General features: G+C 46.3%; 8 non-coding genes and 1 pseudogene across 8 annotated transcripts; all 9 read right to left on the bottom strand.

The window, feature by feature from the left end:
* Positions 1 to 1,088: 1,088 nt before the first annotated feature.
* On the bottom strand, positions 1,089 to 1,279 carry LOC130325759 (U2 spliceosomal RNA). The gene has a single exon (XR_008870516.1). It is a non-coding gene; the product is annotated as a U2 spliceosomal RNA (small nuclear RNA).
* Positions 1,280 to 3,379: 2,100 nt separating this feature from the next.
* On the bottom strand, positions 3,380 to 3,565 carry LOC130325767 (U2 spliceosomal RNA). Its single transcript, XR_008870524.1, has one exon. It is a non-coding gene; the product is annotated as a U2 spliceosomal RNA (small nuclear RNA).
* Positions 3,566 to 4,257: 692 nt separating this feature from the next.
* Positions 4,258 to 4,417, bottom strand: LOC130325768 (U2 spliceosomal RNA; annotated as a pseudogene).
* A 2,086-nt stretch (positions 4,418 to 6,503) lies between these two features.
* Positions 6,504 to 6,694, bottom strand: LOC130325771 (U2 spliceosomal RNA). Its single transcript, XR_008870525.1, has one exon. It is a non-coding gene; the product is annotated as a U2 spliceosomal RNA (small nuclear RNA).
* Positions 6,695 to 8,783: 2,089 nt separating this feature from the next.
* LOC130325772 (U2 spliceosomal RNA) lies at positions 8,784 to 8,974 on the bottom strand. The gene has a single exon (XR_008870526.1). It is a non-coding gene; the product is annotated as a U2 spliceosomal RNA (small nuclear RNA).
* Positions 8,975 to 11,068: 2,094 nt separating this feature from the next.
* LOC130325773 (U2 spliceosomal RNA) lies at positions 11,069 to 11,259 on the bottom strand. The gene has a single exon (XR_008870527.1). It is a non-coding gene; the product is annotated as a U2 spliceosomal RNA (small nuclear RNA).
* A 2,090-nt stretch (positions 11,260 to 13,349) lies between these two features.
* LOC130325774 (U2 spliceosomal RNA) lies at positions 13,350 to 13,540 on the bottom strand. Its single transcript, XR_008870528.1, has one exon. It is a non-coding gene; the product is annotated as a U2 spliceosomal RNA (small nuclear RNA).
* A 2,089-nt stretch (positions 13,541 to 15,629) lies between these two features.
* On the bottom strand, positions 15,630 to 15,820 carry LOC130325760 (U2 spliceosomal RNA). The gene has a single exon (XR_008870517.1). It is a non-coding gene; the product is annotated as a U2 spliceosomal RNA (small nuclear RNA).
* Positions 15,821 to 17,911: 2,091 nt separating this feature from the next.
* On the bottom strand, positions 17,912 to 18,102 carry LOC130325761 (U2 spliceosomal RNA). Its single transcript, XR_008870518.1, has one exon. It is a non-coding gene; the product is annotated as a U2 spliceosomal RNA (small nuclear RNA).
* Positions 18,103 to 18,162: the final 60 nt, after the last annotated feature.

Consider the following 18,162-nt stretch of genomic DNA (forward strand, 5'->3'; position numbering starts at 1 on the left):
TTCTCCCCTCCCTTTCGCCTCTTTTCTGGCGTATTATTCTTCTTTTTCTTCTTTTTTTTCGTCTAATGCATACCCCATCAGTGCAGCAATGCTTATTCAATACCGCCAGCAGATGGAGACACTGGGGGATAATTTTCTAAGGATTTATACTGATTTTTCCTGTCTGAATTTGTCGCACAGAAAGTTGCAGGCCAAATATGTGTGACATTTCTGCGACTTTAGCTTCTAGAGCATTTTTACAACATTATACATAGGTGCTGAATACATAAAAAGCGACTGTTCAGCGACAGACAAGTCGCATCGGCTGAAAGTAGGCCAGAATGTCAGTCCATGTTGGAGCAGGTTTAGATACAGTCTAAAGCATAGATCTCAAAGTCTGTGCACAGAATTTAGCAAGGGCCTCGCACCTTCTGATGCATCAGGTAGGTGCACTATAGCATAGCCTAACCCTCTGTACTTTGGTCTATATTGATGCGGGACATAGACAGCCAGCTGATGACCAATCCATTAGTGCAATGGATGGCTGGAAGCATTTGTCTTTGCCTTTGCAATACCACAGAAGCAATGCATGGTCAATGTACAGCAATGACACACCTGTGTGAACAGCCAGGAGACCCCCCCATGTTATGTTACATAGTTACATAGTTAGTACGGTCGAAAAAAGACATATGTCCATCAAGTTCAACCAGGGAATTAAGGGGTAGGGGTGTGGCGCGATATTGGGGAAGGGATGAGATTTATATTTCTTCATAAGCATTAATCTTATTTTGTCAATTAGGAACATTCAGCACCCACCCGCTATCAAGGCAGCTGCCTATCATGTCATGCCCTACCTGCACAGGTGTGCTGGCTACTCAAATGATCCAATTAAGGAGGCCATTTAGTCAGCAGCAGCAGAAGTCCTGTGCCTGGACGCTCCAACAGCGGCCAGACACAAGCAGAAGCAGCAGAAGCAGCAGCAGCACCACCTTTTGTTTTTGGCTGCAGCAGCAGCAGCAGCAGCAGCAAGGCCCACAGGGCTGGCTAGCTGGCTAGCCAGCAAGCAGGTAGCAATGAAAGTAGGAATCTTTCTTTTTAACCCTGTAAGGGGGTGGTGCACTGTACCCGAAGATACTGCCATATCGGGTCAATGCATAGGGCGACGGAAGCAAGCTTCGAAATCGGCCCCCGTTCTCAAAAATCCATTTAATATATGGTCCCCAGATAGGGGACGTATCAGATATTAAACTGATAAGAACAGATACTACACTTGATCTTAGCCAAAAGGCCGAGAAGCGATAACCGTGAAAGGGGCGGGCCCAACAAGGTCCCCTTCATGGGCACTATCACTGCTTGCTGTCAGGGAGGCTGCCAGACAATTTTCCATGCACACTCTGGGCTGGGGGGCAGTCAACCACCAGTACACACAGCAGAACCTAAACCCATACCATTATTGCTAAGCAGCAAGACAGGGGCCCATTGCACTCCCACGGGGCCTTTTTAAATGCAATCCATAACCCGGATTTGCAGGAACCCTTCTTACTCCTCCTACTTGCATGTGACACTGGGCTTAGGATCTGCATAGGAAACACACACACAAGCACACACCTACCTTTGTTGCCTGCAGATGCCTCCTTGGCTGTCCCCAAACGGTATCAAACCAACACCCACGGGAAGCTGTAAGCATAGAGGACATGCCTGCACCCCATTGGACTTACCTGTGTGGGTTAAATCCGGGTTATTTGACAACCTATGGCGGTGATGGTTCTGCTCAGGCAGAGCAGTGCTGATGCTCCTCATAAAGCTGTCGCTGCTGTGAAGGTTCTAGGTGACATCACAATCCCTATGGTTACATACACGACAAAGCTGGGTTGTTGTTGTTTACACTCTGCAAGGCCTGTGGAAGTGAGTGACATCATAGCACTGTAGTTCTGAGGGTTCTAGATGGATGCAACAATCTCCTGTTGCTTCTATGAAGGCCATAATAGACGACATCACCAAACAGCTCCATAGTCACATACACAGCAAAGGAGAGATGTTGTTTACACCTAGTGATGTCAGTGGTATTGAGTGACATCACAGCACAGTGCTAAGGCTCCTGGGCCTGGACACAGCAGCGGCTGCAATATCTCAACGGAGAATACGTTTATATATATGTGTGTGTGTGCGCGTATATATATATATATATATATATATATATATATATATATATATATATATATATATTTCTCCGCCGAAATCACTTTTAAACCCATTTCCACCTTTTTTTCCCTTCTCTTCCTCTTACTTTTTTTTCACGTTTTTTTACGTTTTTCTCCTTTTCGCCTCTTTTCTGGGCGTATTATTCTTCTTTTTCTTCTTTTTTTTCGTCTAATGCAATACCCCATCAGTGCAGCAATGCTTATTCAATACCGCCAGCAGATGGAGACACTGGGGGATAATTTTCTAAGGATTTATACTGATTTTTCCTGTCTGAATTTGTCGCACAGAAAGTTGCAGGCCAAATATGTGTGACATTTCTGCGACTTTAGCTTCTAGAGCATTTTTACAACATTATACATAGGTGCTGAATACATAAAAAGCGACTGTTCAGCGACAGACAAGTCGCATCGGCTGAAAGTAGGCCAGAATGTCAGTCCATGTTGGAGCAGGTTTAGATACAGTCTAAAGCATAGATCTCAAAGTCTGTGCACAGAATTTAGCAAGGGCCTCGCACCTTCTGATGCATCAGGTAGGTGCACTATAGCATAGCCTAACCCTCTGTACTTTGGTCTATATTGATGCGGGACATAGACAGCCAGCTGATGACCAATCCATTAGTGCAATGGATGGCTGGAAGCATTTGTCTTTGCCTTTGCAATACCACAGAAGCAATGCATGGTCAATGTACAGCAATGACACACCTGTGTGAACAGCCAGGAGACCCCCCCATGTTATGTTACATAGTTACATAGTTAGTACGGTCGAAAAAAGACATATGTCCATCAAGTTCAACCAGGGAATTAAGGGGTAGGGGTGTGGCGCGATATTGGGAAGGGATGAGATTTTATATTTCTTCATAAGCATTAATCTTATTTTGTCAATTAGGAACATTCAGCACCCCACCCCGCTATCAAGGCAGCTGCCTATCATGTCATGCCCTACCTGCACAGGTGTGCTGGCTACTCAAATGATCCAATTAAGGAGGCCATTTAGTCAGCAGCAGCAGAAGTCCTGTGCCTGGACGCTCCAACAGCGGCCAGACACAAGCAGAAGCAGCAGAAGCAGCAGCAGCACCACCTTTTGTTTTTTGGCTGCAGCAGCAGCAGCAGCAGCAGCAAGGCCCACAGGGCTGGCTAGCTGGCTAGCCAGCAAGCAGGTAGCAATGAAAGTAGGAATCTTTCTTTTTAACCCTGTAAGGGGGTGGTGCACTGTACCCGAAGATACTGCCATATCGGGTCAATGCATAGGGCGACGGAAGCAAGCTTCGAAATCGGCCCCCGTTCTCAAAATTCCATTTAATATATGGTCCCCAGATAGGGGACGTATCAGATATTAAACTGATAAGAACAGATTTTTTTTTTTTTTTTTTTTATCTAAAGCCGAGGAACGTGCTTTCGATTCACCCAAAGTGCAAGAAAAAGTGCAAACGTGTTACACTAAAAAAAACGTGCACAAAGGATGCGGTCTATCGCAAGCCCTTCTCCGATAGGAGAGAGGCCCCCCAACAAACCTTACCCTTCGCCTCCGGACCAAAAGGTACCTGCGAGGTTCCAGGTTCGATGTCCCTTTTCGCCGAAGCTACTAGGGGACCACAAATGCTCCCGGCATCCCCCTTGGCGTTAGCCAAGGTATCTGCCGCAGAGCCGATTACGGTAGGTACCCTGCCAAAGCAGGAGTACCCGGGGTGTTTGCAGGGAGGTGCGGAACCTAATGGCCACACACACCTCCCCTAGACCGCCAGGAGGGACACCCAGAAGGGCTACCGCATCCTGACAAATCCTGTGAACACACAACACGCAAAAAGTGACACAGTGAGACAAAAAAGAAATAAATAAGTGAATGTGTGCAGATATACTGCCCGGACATCCGGCCGGATCTATAAAAATTTCTCTGATCCTAGCCAGAAGGCCGGAATCAAGAGGTGAGTGCCACAAGGTGAAGAGATTATGGTGCCCGTGCTTCAACTCAGTGAGTCTATTCTCCCAGTGAGTTTCGGCACCTCGGGGTCACCACTCCCCGAGGCACAAAAGTACCTCGGCTCTAGACCCTCTCAGCCTCATGGCGAGACCCGAAGGGAACAGGTCACATCGGGGCAGCCGTCGAGCTGATTCCTCAGAACCAGCCCCGGAAAGCCCTGGTACACCTGCATCCTCCATGCAGCACCCATCCCCACCAGCATGAAAACTGATAAGAACAGATACTACACTTGATCTTAGCCAAAAGGCCGAGAAGCGATAACCGTTGAAAGGGGCGGGGCCCAACAAGGTCCCCTTCATGGGCACTATCACTGCTTGCTGTCAGGGAGGCTGCCAGACAATTTTCCATGCACACTCTGGGCTGGGGGGCAGTCAACCACCAGTACACACAGCAGAACCTAAACCCATACCATTATTGCTAAGCAGCAAGACAGGGGCCCATTGCACTCCCACGGGGCCTTTTTAATGCAATCCATAACCCGGATTTGCCAGGAACCCTTCTTACTCCTCCTACTTGCATGTGACACTGGGCTTAGGATCTGCATAGGAAACACACACACAAGCACACACCTACCTTTGTTGCCTGCAGATGCCTCCTTGGCTGTCCCCAAACGGTATCAAACCAACACCCACGGGAAGCTGTAAGCATAGAGGACATGCCTGCACCCCATTGGACTTACCTGTGTGGGTTAAATCCGGGTTATTTGACAACCTATGGCGGTGATGGTTCTGCTCAGGCAGAGCAGTGCTGATGCTCCTCATAAAGCTGTCGCTGCTGTGAAGGTTCTAGGTGACATCACAATCCCTATGGTTACATACACGACAAAGCTGGGTTGTTGTTGTTTACACTCTGCAAGGCCTGTGGAAGTGAGTGACATCATAGCACTGTAGTTCTGAGGGTTCTAGATGGATGCAACAATCTCCTGTTGCTTCTATGAAGGCCATAATAGACGACATCACCAAACAGCTCCATAGTCACATACACAGCAAGGAGAGATGTTGTTTACACCTAGTGATGTCAGTGGTATTGAGTGACATCACAGCACAGTGCTAAGGCTCCTGGGCCTGGACACAGCAGCGGCTGCAATATCTCAACGGAGAATACGTTTATATATATGTGTGTGTGTGCGCGTATATATATATATATATATATATATATATATATATATATATATATTTCTCCGCCGAAATCACTTTTAAACCATTTCCACCTTTTTTTCCTTCTCTTCCTCTTACTTTTTTTTCACGTTTTTTACGTTTTTCTCCTTTTCGCCTCTTTTCTGGGCGTATTATTCTTCTTTTTCTTCTTTTTTTTCGTCTAATGCATACCCCATCAGTGCAGCAATGCTTATTCAATACCGCCAGCAGATGGAGACACTGGGGGATAATTTTCTAAGGATTTATACTGATTTTTCCTGTCTGAATTTGTCGCACAGAAAGTTGCAGGCCAAATATGTGTGACATTTCTGCGACTTTAGCTTCTAGAGCATTTTTACAACATTATACATAGGTGCTGAATACATAAAAAGCGACTGTTCAGCGACAGACAAGTCGCATCGGCTGAAAGTAGGCCAGAATGTCAGTCCATGTTGGAGCAGGTTTAGATACAGTCTAAAGCATAGATCTCAAAGTCTGTGCACAGAATTTAGCAAGGGCCTCGCACCTTCTGATGCATCAGGTAGGTGCACTATAGCATAGCCTAACCCTCTGTACTTTGGTCTATATTGATGCGGGACATAGACAGCCAGCTGATGACCAATCCATTAGTGCAATGGATGGCTGGAAGCATTTGTCTTTGCCTTTGCAATACCACAGAAGCAATGCATGGTCAATGTACAGCAATGACACACCTGTGTGAACAGCCAGGAGACCCCCCCATGTTATGTTACATAGTTACATAGTTAGTACGGTCGAAAAAAGACATATGTCCATCAAGTTCAACCAGGGAATTAAGGGGTAGGGGTGTGGCGCGATATTGGGGAAGGGATGAGATTTTATATTTCTTCATAAGCATTAATCTTATTTTGTCAATTAGGAACATTCAGCACCCACCCGCTATCAAGGCAGCTGCCTATCATGTCATGCCCTACCTGCACAGGTGTGCTGGCTACTCAAATGATCCAATTAAGGAGGCCATTTAGTCAGCAGCAGCAGAAGTCCTGTGCCTGGACGCTCCAACAGCGGCCAGACACAAGCAGAAGCAGCAGAAGCAGCAGCAGCACCACCTTTTGTTTTTTGGCTGCAGCAGCAGCAGCAGCAGCAGCAAGGCCCACAGGGCTGGCTAGCTGGCTAGCCAGCAAGCAGGTAGCAATGAAAGTAGGAATCTTTCTTTTTAACCCTGTAAGGGGGTGGTGCACTGTACCCGAAGATACTGCCATATCGGGTCAATGCATAGGGCGACGGAAGCAAGCTTCGAAATCGGCCCCCGTTCTCAAAAATCCATTTAATATATGGTCCCCAGATAGGGGACGTATCAGATATTAAACTGATAAGAACAGATACTACACTTGATCTTAGCCAAAAGGCCGAGAAGCGATAACCGTGAAAGGGGCGGGCCCAACAAGGTCCCCTTCATGGGCACTATCACTGCTTGCTGTCAGGGAGGCTGCCAGACAATTTTCCATGCACACTCTGGGCTGGGGGGCAGTCAACCACCAGTACACACAGCAGAACCTAAACCCATACCATTATTGCTAAGCAGCAAGACAGGGGCCCATTGCACTCCCACGGGGCCTTTTTAAATGCAATCCATAACCCGGATTTGCCAGGAACCCTTCTTACTCCTCCTACTTGCATGTGACACTGGGCTTAGGATCTGCATAGGAAACACACACACAAGCACACACCTACCTTTGTTGCCTGCAGATGCCTCCTTGGCTGTCCCCAAACGGTATCAAACCAACACCCACGGGAAGCTGTAAGCATAGAGGACATGCCTGCACCCCATTGGACTTACCTGTGTGGGTTAAATCCGGGTTATTTGACAACCTATGGCGGTGATGGTTCTGCTCAGGCAGAGCAGTGCTGATGCTCCTCATAAAGCTGTCGCTGCTGTGAAGGTTCTAGGTGACATCACAATCCCTATGGTTACATACACGACAAAGCTGGGTTGTTGTTGTTTACACTCTGCAAGGCCTGTGGAAGTGAGTGACATCATAGCACTGTAGTTCTGAGGGTTCTAGATGGATGCAACAATCTCCTGTTGCTTCTATGAAGGCCATAATAGACGACATCACCAAACAGCTCCATAGTCACATACACAGCAAAGGAGAGATGTTGTTTACACCTAGTGATGTCAGTGGTATTGAGTGACATCACAGCACAGTGCTAAGGCTCCTGGGCCTGGACACAGCAGCGGCTGCAATATCTCAACGGAGAATACGTTTATATATATGTGTGTGTGTGCGCGTATATATATATATATATATATATATATATATATATATATATATATTTCTCCGCCGAAATCACTTTTAAACCCATTTCCACCTTTTTTTCCCTTCTCTTCCTCTTACTTTTTTTTCACGTTTTTTTACGTTTTTCTCCTTTTCGCCTCTTTTCTGGGCGTATTATTCTTCTTTTTCTTCTTTTTTTTCGTCTAATGCATACCCCATCAGTGCAGCAATGCTTATTCAATACCGCCAGCAGATGGAGACACTGGGGGATAATTTTCTAAGGATTTATACTGATTTTTCCTGTCTGAATTTGTCGCACAGAAAGTTGCAGGCCAAATATGTGTGACATTTCTGCGACTTTAGCTTCTAGAGCATTTTTACAACATTATACATAGGTGCTGAATACATAAAAAGCGACTGTTCAGCGACAGACAAGTCGCATCGGCTGAAAGTAGGCCAGAATGTCAGTCCATGTTGGAGCAGGTTTAGATACAGTCTAAAGCATAGATCTCAAAGTCTGTGCACAGAATTTAGCAAGGGCCTCGCACCTTCTGATGCATCAGGTAGGTGCACTATAGCATAGCCTAACCCTCTGTACTTTGGTCTATATTGATGCGGGACATAGACAGCCAGCTGATGACCAATCCATTAGTGCAATGGATGGCTGGAAGCATTTGTCTTTGCCTTTGCAATACCACAGAAGCAATGCATGGTCAATGTACAGCAATGACACACCTGTGTGAACAGCCAGGAGACCCCCCCATGTTATGTTACATAGTTACATAGTTAGTACGGTCGAAAAAAGACATATGTCCATCAAGTTCAACCAGGGAATTAAGGGGTAGGGGTGTGGCGCGATATTGGGGAAGGGATGAGATTTTATATTTCTTCATAAGCATTAATCTTATTTTGTCAATTAGGAACATTCAGCACCCACCCGCTATCAAGGCAGCTGCCTATCATGTCATGCCCTACCTGCACAGGTGTGCTGGCTACTCAAATGATCCAATTAAGGAGGCCATTTAGTCAGCAGCAGCAGAAGTCCTGTGCCTGGACGCTCCAACAGCGGCCAGACACAAGCAGAAGCAGCAGAAGCAGCAGCAGCACCACCTTTTGTTTTTTGGCTGCAGCAGCAGCAGCAGCAGCAGCAAGGCCCACAGGGCTGGCTAGCTGGCTAGCCAGCAAGCAGGTAGCAATGAAAGTAGGAATCTTTCTTTTTAACCCTGTAAGGGGGTGGTGCACTGTACCCGAAGATACTGCCATATCGGGTCAATGCATAGGGCGACGGAAGCAAGCTTCGAAATCGGCCCCCGTTCTCAAAAATCCATTTAATATATGGTCCCCAGATAGGGGACGTATCAGATATTAAACTGATAAGAACAGATACTACACTTGATCTTAGCCAAAAGGCCGAGAAGCGATAACCGTGAAAGGGGCGGGCCCAACAAGGTCCCCTTCATGGGCACTATCACTGCTTGCTGTCAGGGAGGCTGCCAGACAATTTTCCATGCACACTCTGGGCTGGGGGGCAGTCAACCACCAGTACACACAGCAGAACCTAAACCCATACCATTATTGCTAAGCAGCAAGACAGGGGCCCATTGCACTCCCACGGGGCCTTTTTAAATGCAATCCATAACCCGGATTTGCCAGGAACCCTTCTTACTCCTCCTACTTGCATGTGACACTGGGCTTAGGATCTGCATAGGAAACACACACACAAGCACACACCTACCTTTGTTGCCTGCAGATGCCTCCTTGGCTGTCCCCAAACGGTATCAAACCAACACCCACGGGAAGCTGTAAGCATAGAGGACATGCCTGCACCCCATTGGACTTACCTGTGTGGGTTAAATCCGGGTTATTTGACAACCTATGGCGGTGATGGTTCTGCTCAGGCAGAGCAGTGCTGATGCTCCTCATAAAGCTGTCGCTGCTGTGAAGGTTCTAGGTGACATCACAATCCCTATGGTTACATACACGACAAAGCTGGGTTGTTGTTGTTTACACTCTGCAAGGCCTGTGGAAGTGAGTGACATCATAGCACTGTAGTTCTGAGGGTTCTAGATGGATGCAACAATCTCCTGTTGCTTCTATGAAGGCCATAATAGACGACATCACCAAACAGCTCCATAGTCACATACACAGCAAAGGAGAGATGTTGTTTACACCTAGTGATGTCAGTGGTATTGAGTGACATCACAGCACAGTGCTAAGGCTCCTGGGCCTGGACACAGCAGCGGCTGCAATATCTCAACGGAGAATACGTTTATATATATGTGTGTGTGTGCGCGTATATATATATATATATATATATATATATATATATATATATATATATTTCTCCGCCGAAATCACTTTTAAACCCATTTCCACCTTTTTTTCCCTTCTCTTCCTCTTACTTTTTTTTCACGTTTTTTTACGTTTTTCTCCTTTTCGCCTCTTTTCTGGGCGTATTATTCTTCTTTTTCTTCTTTTTTTTCGTCTAATGCATACCCCATCAGTGCAGCAATGCTTATTCAATACCGCCAGCAGATGGAGACACTGGGGGATAATTTTCTAAGGATTTATACTGATTTTTCCTGTCTGAATTTGTCGCACAGAAAGTTGCAGGCCAAATATGTGTGACATTTCTGCGACTTTAGCTTCTAGAGCATTTTTACAACATTATACATAGGTGCTGAATACATAAAAAGCGACTGTTCAGCGACAGACAAGTCGCATCGGCTGAAAGTAGGCCAGAATGTCAGTCCATGTTGGAGCAGGTTTAGATACAGTCTAAAGCATAGATCTCAAAGTCTGTGCACAGAATTTAGCAAGGGCCTCGCACCTTCTGATGCATCAGGTAGGTGCACTATAGCATAGCCTAACCCTCTGTACTTTGGTCTATATTGATGCGGGACATAGACAGCCAGCTGATGACCAATCCATTAGTGCAATGGATGGCTGGAAGCATTTGTCTTTGCCTTTGCAATACCACAGAAGCAATGCATGGTCAATGTACAGCAATGACACACCTGTGTGAACAGCCAGGAGACCCCCCCATGTTATGTTACATAGTTACATAGTTAGTACGGTCGAAAAAAGACATATGTCCATCAAGTTCAACCAGGGAATTAAGGGGTAGGGGTGTGGCGCGATATTGGGGAAGGGATGAGATTTTATATTTCTTCATAAGCATTAATCTTATTTTGTCAATTAGGAACATTCAGCACCCACCCGCTATCAAGGCAGCTGCCTATCATGTCATGCCCTACCTGCACAGGTGTGCTGGCTACTCAAATGATCCAATTAAGGAGGCCATTTAGTCAGCAGCAGCAGAAGTCCTGTGCCTGGACGCTCCAACAGCGGCCAGACACAAGCAGAAGCAGCAGAAGCAGCAGCAGCACCACCTTTTGTTTTTTGGCTGCTGCAGCAGCAGCAGCAGCAGCAGCAAGGCCCACAGGGCTGGCTAGCTGGCTAGCCAGCAAGCAGGTAGCAATGAAAGTAGGAATCTTTCTTTTTAACCCTGTAAGGGGGTGGTGCACTGTACCCGAAGATACTGCCATATCGGGTCAATGCATAGGGCGACGGAAGCAAGCTTCGAAATCGGCCCCCGTTCTCAAAAATCCATTTAATATATGGTCCCCAGATAGGGGACGTATCAGATATTAAACTGATAAGAACAGATACTACACTTGATCTTAGCCAAAAGGCCGAGAAGCGATAACCGTGAAAGGGGCGGGCCCAACAAGGTCCCCTTCATGGGCACTATCACTGCTTGCTGTCAGGGAGGCTGCCAGACAATTTTCCATGCACACTCTGGGCTGGGGGGCAGTCAACCACCAGTACACACAGCAGAACCTAAACCCATACCATTATTGCTAAGCAGCAAGACAGGGGCCCATTGCACTCCCACGGGGCCTTTTTAAATGCAATCCATAACCCGGATTTGCCAGGAACCCTTCTTACTCCTCCTACTTGCATGTGACACTGGGCTTAGGATCTGCATAGGAAACACACACACAAGCACACACCTACCTTTGTTGCCTGCAGATGCCTCCTTGGCTGTCCCCAAACGGTATCAAACCAACACCCACGGGAAGCTGTAAGCATAGAGGACATGCCTGCACCCCATTGGACTTACCTGTGTGGGTTAAATCCGGGTTATTTGACAACCTATGGCGGTGATGGTTCTGCTCAGGCAGAGCAGTGCTGATGCTCCTCATAAAGCTGTCGCTGCTGTGAAGGTTCTAGGTGACATCACAATCCCTATGGTTACATACACGACAAAGCTGGGTTGTTGTTGTTTACACTCTGCAAGGCCTGTGGAAGTGAGTGACATCATAGCACTGTAGTTCTGAGGGTTCTAGATGGATGCAACAATCTCCTGTTGCTTCTATGAAGGCCATAATAGACGACATCACCAAACAGCTCCATAGTCACATACACAGCAAAGGAGAGATGTTGTTTACACCTAGTGATGTCAGTGGTATTGAGTGACATCACAGCACAGTGCTAAGGCTCCTGGGCCTGGACACAGCAGCGGCTGCAATATCTCAACGGAGAATACGTTTATATATATGTGTGTGTGTGCGCGTATATATATATATATATATATATATATATATATATATATATATATATTCTCCGCCGAAATCACTTTTAAACCCATTTCCACCTTTTTTTCCCTTCTCTTCCTCTTACTTTTTTTTCACGTTTTTTTACGTTTTTCTCCTTTTCGCCTCTTTTCTGGGCGTATTATTCTTCTTTTTCTTCTTTTTTTTCGTCTAATGCATACCCCATCAGTGCAGCAATGCTTATTCAATACCGCCAGCAGATGGAGACACTGGGGGATAATTTTCTAAGGATTTATACTGATTTTTCCTGTCTGAATTTGTCGCACAGAAAGTTGCAGGCCAAATATGTGTGACATTTCTGCGACTTTAGCTTCTAGAGCATTTTTACAACATTATACATAGGTGCTGAATACATAAAAAGCGACTGTTCAGCGACAGACAAGTCGCATCGGCTGAAAGTAGGCCAGAATGTCAGTCCATGTTGGAGCAGGTTTAGATACAGTCTAAAGCATAGATCTCAAAGTCTGTGCACAGAATTTAGCAAGGGCCTCGCACCTTCTGATGCATCAGGTAGGTGCACTATAGCATAGCCTAACCCTCTGTACTTTGGTCTATATTGATGCGGGACATAGACAGCCAGCTGATGACCAATCCATTAGTGCAATGGATGGCTGGAAGCATTTGTCTTTGCCTTTGCAATACCACAGAAGCAATGCATGGTCAATGTACAGCAATGACACACCTGTGTGAACAGCCAGGAGACCCCCCCATGTTATGTTACATAGTTACATAGTTAGTACGGTCGAAAAAAGACATATGTCCATCAAGTTCAACCAGGGAATTAAGGGGTAGGGGTGTGGCGCGATATTGGGGAAGGGATGAGATTTTATATTTCTTCATAAGCATTAATCTTATTTTGTCAATTAGGAACATTCAGCACCCACCCGCTATCAAGGCAGCTGCCTATCATGTCATGCCCTACCTGCACAGGTGTGCTGGCTACTCAAATGATCCAATTAAGGAGGCCATTTAGTCAGCAGCAGCAGAAGTCCTGTGCCTGGACGCTCCAACAGCGGCCAGACACAAGCAGAAGCAGCAGAAGCAGCAGCAGCACCACCTTTTGTTTTTTGGCTGCAGCAGCAGCAGCAGCAGCAGCAAGGCCCACAGGGCTGGCTAGCTGGCTAGCCAGCAAGCAGGTAGCAATGAAAGTAGGAATCTTTCTTTTTAACCCTGTAAGGGGGTGGTGCACTGTACCCGAAGATACTGCCATATCGGGTCAATGCATAGGGCGACGGAAGCAAGCTTCGAAATCGGCCCCCGTTCTCAAAAATCCATTTAATATATGGTCCCCAGATAGGGGACGTATCAGATATTAAACTGATAAGAACAGATACTACACTTGATCTTAGCCAAAAGGCCGAGAAGCGATAACCGTGAAAGGGGCGGGCCCAACAAGGTCCCCTTCATGGGCACTATCACTGCTTGCTGTCAGGGAGGCTGCCAGACAATTTTCCATGCACACTCTGGGCTGGGGGGCAGTCAACCACCAGTACACACAGCAGAACCTAAACCCATACCATTATTGCTAAGCAGCAAGACAGGGGCCCATTGCACTCCCACGGGGCCTTTTTAAATGCAATCCATAACCCGGATTTGCCAGGAACCCTTCTTACTCCTCCTACTTGCATGTGACACTGGGCTTAGGATCTGCATAGGAAACACACACACAAGCACACACCTACCTTTGTTGCCTGCAGATGCCTCCTTGGCTGTCCCCAAACGGTATCAAACCAACACCCACGGGAAGCTGTAAGCATAGAGGACATGCCTGCACCCCATTGGACTTACCTGTGTGGGTTAAATCCGGGTTATTTGACAACCTATGGCGGTGATGGTTCTGCTCAGGCAGAGCAGTGCTGATGCTCCTCATAAAGCTGTCGCTGCTGTGAAGGTTCTAGGTGACATCACAATCCCTATGGTTACATACACGACAAAGCTGGGTTGTTGTTGTTTACACTCTGCAAGGCCTGTGGAAGTGAGTGACATCATAGCACTGTAGTTCTGAGGGTTCTAGATGGATGCAACAATCTCCTGTTGCTTCTATGAAGGCCATAATAGACGACATCACCAAACAGCTCCATAGTCACATACACAGCAAAGGAGAGATGTTGTTTACACCTAGTGATGTCAGTGGTATTGAGTGACATCACAGCACAGTGCTAAGGCTCCTGGGCCTGGACACAGCAGCGGCTGCAATATCTCAACGGAGAATACGTTTATATATATGTGTGTGTGTGCGCGTATATATATATATATATATATATATATATATATATATATATATATTTCTCCGCCGAAATCACTTTTAAACCCATTTCCACCTTTTTTTCCCTTCTCTTCCTCTTACTTTTTTTTCACGTTTTTTTACGTTTTTCTCCTTTTCGCCTCTTTTCTGGGCGTATTATTCTTCTTTTTCTTCTTTTTTTTCGTCTAATGCATACCCCATCAGTGCAGCAATGCTTATTCAATACCGCCAGCAGATGGAGACACTGGGGGATAATTTTCTAAGGATTTATACTGATTTTTCCTGTCTGAATTTGTCGCACAGAAAGTTGCAGGCCAAATATGTGTGACATTTCTGCGACTTTAGCTTCTAGAGCATTTTTACAACATTATACATAGGTGCTGAATACATAAAAAGCGACTGTTCAGCGACAGACAAGTCGCATCGGCTGAAAGTAGGCCAGAATGTCAGTCCATGTTGGAGCAGGTTTAGATACAGTCTAAAGCATAGATCTCAAAGTCTGTGCACAGAATTTAGCAAGGGCCTCGCACCTTCTGATGCATCAGGTAGGTGCACTATAGCATAGCCTAACCCTCTGTACTTTGGTCTATATTGATGCGGGACATAGACAGCCAGCTGATGACCAATCCATTAGTGCAATGGATGGCTGGAAGCATTTGTCTTTGCCTTTGCAATACCACAGAAGCAATGCATGGTCAATGTACAGCAATGACACACCTGTGTGAACAGCCAGGAGACCCCCCCATGTTATGTTACATAGTTACATAGTTAGTACGGTCGAAAAAAGACATATGTCCATCAAGTTCAACCAGGGAATTAAGGGGTAGGGGTGTGGCGCGATATTGGGGAAGGGATGAGATTTTATATTTCTTCATAAGCATTAATCTTATTTTGTCAATTAGGAACATTCAGCACCCACCCGCTATCAAGGCAGCTGCCTATCATGTCATGCCCTACCTGCACAGGTGTGCTGGCTACTCAAATGATCCAATTAAGGAGGCCATTTAGTCAGCAGCAGCAGAAGTCCTGTGCCTGGACGCTCCAACAGCGGCCAGACACAAGCAGAAGCAGCAGAAGCAGCAGCAGCACCACCTTTTGTTTTTTGGCTGCAGCAGCAGCAGCAGCAGCAGCAAGGCCCACAGGGCTGGCTAGCTGGCTAGCCAGCAAGCAGGTAGCAATGAAAGTAGGAATCTTTCTTTTTAACCCTGTAAGGGGGTGGTGCACTGTACCCGAAGATACTGCCATATCGGGTCAATGCATAGGGCGACGGAAGCAAGCTTCGAAATCGGCCCCCGTTCTCAAAAATCCATTTAATATATGGTCCCCAGATAGGGGACGTATCAGATATTAAACTGATAAGAACAGATACTACACTTGATCTTAGCCAAAAGGCCGAGAAGCGATAACCGTGAAAGGGGCGGGCCCAACAAGGTCCCCTTCATGGGCACTATCACTGCTTGCTGTCAGGGAGGCTGCCAGACAATTTTCCATGCACACTCTGGGCTGGGGGGCAGTCAACCACCAGTACACACAGCAGAACCTAAACCCATACCATTATTGCTAAGCAGCAAGACAGGGGCCCATTGCACTCCCACGGGGCCTTTTTAAATGCAATCCATAACCCGGATTTGCCAGGAACCCTTCTTACTCCTCCTACTTGCATGTGACACTGGGCTTAGGATCTGCATAGGAAACACACACACAAGCACACACCTACCTTTGTTGCCTGCAGATGCCTCCTTGGCTGTCCCCAAACGGTATCAAACCAACACCCACGGGAAGCTGTAAGCATAGAGGACATGCCTGCACCCCATTGGACTTACCTGTGTGGGTTAAATCCGGGTTATTTGACAACCTATGGCGGTGATGGTTCTGCTCAGGCAGAGCAGTGCTGATGCTCCTCATAAAGCTGTCGCTGCTGTGAAGGTTCTAGGTGACATCACAATCCCTATGGTTACATACACGACAAAGCTGGGTTGTTGTTGTTTACACTCTGCAAGGCCTGTGGAAGTGAGTGACATCATAGCACTGTAGTTCTGAGGGTTCTAGATGGATGCAACAATCTCCTGTTGCTTCTATGAAGGCCATAATAGACGACATCACCAAACAGCTCCATAGTCACATACACAGCAAAGGAGAGATGTTGTTTACACCTAGTGATGTCAGTGGTATTGAGTGACATCACAGCACAGTGCTAAGGCTCCTGGGCCTGGACACAGCAGCGGCTGCAATATCTCAACGGAGAATACGTTTATATATATGTGTGTGTGTGCGCGTATATATATATATATATATATATATATATATATATATATATATATATTTCTCCGCCGAAATCACTTTTAAACCCATTTCCACCTTTTTTTCCCTTCTCTTCCTCTTACTTTTTTTTCACGTTTTTTTACGTTTTTCTCCTTTTCGCCTCTTTTCTGGGCGTATTATTCTTCTTTTTCTTCTTTTTTTTCGTCTAATGCATACCCCATCAGTGCAGCAATGCTTATTCAATACCGCCAGCAGATGGAGACACTGGGGGATAATTTTCTAAGGATTTATACTGATTTTTCCTGTCTGAATTTGTCGCACAGAAAGTTGCAGGCCAAATATGTGTGACATTTCTGCGACTTTAGCTTCTAGAGCATTTTTACAACATTATACATAGGTGCTGAATACATAAAAAGCGACTGTTCAGCGACAGACAAGTCGCATCGGCTGAAAGTAGGCCAGAATGTCAGTCCATGTTGGAGCAGGTTTAGATACAGTCTAAAGCATAGATCTCAAAGTCTGTGCACAGAATTTAGCAAGGGCCTCGCACCTTCTGATGCATCAGGTAGGTGCACTATAGCATAGCCTAACCCTCTGTACTTTGGTCTATATTGATGCGGGACATAGACAGCCAGCTGATGACCAATCCATTAGTGCAATGGATGGCTGGAAGCATTTGTCTTTGCCTTTGCAATACCACAGAAGCAATGCATGGTCAATGTACAGCAATGACACACCTGTGTGAACAGCCAGGAGACCCCCCCATGTTATGTTACATAGTTACATAGTTAGTACGGTCGAAAAAAGACATATGTCCATCAAGTTCAACCAGGGAATTAAGGGGTAGGGGTGTGGCGCGATATTGGGGAAGGGATGAGATTTTATATTTCTTCATAAGCATTAATCTTATTTTGTCAATTAGGAACATTCAGCACCCACCCGCTATCAAGGCAGCTGCCTATCATGTCATGCCCTACCTGCACAGGTGTGCTGGCTACTCAAATGATCCAATTAAGGAGGCCATTTAGTCAGCAGCAGCAGAAGTCCTGTGCCTGGACGCTCCAACAGCGGCCAGACACAAGCAGAAGCAGCAGAAGCAGCAGCAGCACCACCTTTTGTTTTTTGGCTGCAGCAGCAGCAGCAGCAGCAGCAAGGCCCACAGGGCTGGCTAGCTGGCTAGCCAGCAAGCAGGTAGCAATGAAAGTAGGAATCTTTCTTTTTAACCCTGTAAGGGGGTGGTGCACTGTACCCGAAGATACTGCCATATCGGGTCAATGCATAGGGCGACGGAAGCAAGCTTCGAAATCGGCCCCCGTTCTCAAAAATCCATTTAATATATGGTCCCCAGATAGGGGACGTATCAGATATTAAACTGATAAGAACAGATACTACACTTGATCTTAGCCAAAAGGCCGAGAAGCGATAACCGTGAAAGGGGCGGGCCCAACAAGGTCCCCTTCATGGGCACTATCACTGCTTGCTGT

This window comes from Hyla sarda, unplaced genomic scaffold, assembly GCF_029499605.1.
Source record: "Hyla sarda isolate aHylSar1 unplaced genomic scaffold, aHylSar1.hap1 scaffold_2749, whole genome shotgun sequence".
Classification (NCBI taxonomy): Eukaryota; Metazoa; Chordata; class Amphibia; order Anura; family Hylidae; genus Hyla; species Hyla sarda.